We start from the raw sequence: 1,139 nt of genomic DNA on the forward strand, positions 1-1,139 counted from the left end.
ATCCCAGGTCTGGAAGAGACTCTAAAAGAGAACTTTATTATCTTCTTTGCCTCTAAGCATGTCTAGATCCAGTGCCAAATACTAAAAAGATCACTACACACACCTGTATAAAACAAAACAGAATTTATTTAAAATTTGGAAGTGTAATCTCTCAAAATGAAACATAATGTGAAGCTAAAATTAAAAGTCAGTTCTCTAATTATAAAAGTCTTGGAAAATTTTTAGAGCCGAGTGTCTCTTCTCCCCTCTCATATGTGAGCCCATGCCTAGCTTCAATGATGCCATTAACATGTATCTAGCCACTTCCTATCTACCTAGTTGTCTACTCTTTCTTCAGATTTCTCAAGAAATAAATTCTCCCTTACTCACAAATTCTTGGCAGGGTCAGGCCAACTAGTGAGCCAATCGTAAGAGGTCCCTTCTGCTAGGCCATCCCAGGAGGGTAAGCGTTCACAATCCATTTAGTCTGGCCCCCTCGCCTGCACATGGCCCTGTAACTGTGATTAAGAATAAAGATGGAGGGGCTGGAGATATAGCTCAGTTGGTAGAGTGTTTGCCTCGCATGCACAAGGCCCTGGGTTCAATCCCCAGCACTGCAAAAAAAAAAAAAAAAAAGAATAAAAAGGGAACCGTTTGTGAATCTCTTCATAATCAAAGGATCAAAAAGACCAAAATGCATACTTGATATGCCCCTCACAATGAGATGTGCAGGTCAAATAAGACAAGTAGGCTGGCACAGCAGCCTATTTGTTGGTTGGCTTGTTTGCAGTACTGGGAATTGAACCCAGGACCTTGCACACGATAGGCAAGCACTTTACCACTGAGCATCACCCCTAGCCTGAGCCTGTTTATTTGTTGATGAAATGAACCTAATAATTACGTCACAGAGGTATTGTGGTTACCAGTTAAGGTGGAAAACATGAAGTGTTTTGAAGAGCACCCAGTATGTTAAAAGAGATGATTAAATGATAATAATAGTAAAAGCAGTATTTACTGTATAAATAATGACAACAATAATAAGTGTTCAGTCGATACTTGTGATAATCTAAGTAAAGTAAGCAGACATCAAACCGCTATGCCCATGGATTACCTGCTTCATCTTCAGCAAAGGAGATGATGAACTTGCTATAGGTGCTGAT

General features: G+C 39.8%; 1 non-coding gene across 1 annotated transcript; it reads left to right on the forward strand.

Moving 5' to 3' along the window:
- Window positions 1–525: 525 nt before the first annotated feature.
- On the forward strand, window positions 526–599 carry Trnaa-cgc. Its single transcript has one exon. It is a non-coding gene; the product is annotated as a tRNA-Ala (tRNA).
- Window positions 600–1,139: the final 540 nt, after the last annotated feature.

The sequence above is a fragment of the Marmota marmota genome, unplaced genomic scaffold (genome assembly GCF_001458135.2).
Source record: "Marmota marmota marmota unplaced genomic scaffold, marMar, whole genome shotgun sequence".
Lineage (NCBI taxonomy): Eukaryota > Metazoa > Chordata > Mammalia > Rodentia > Sciuridae > Marmota > Marmota marmota.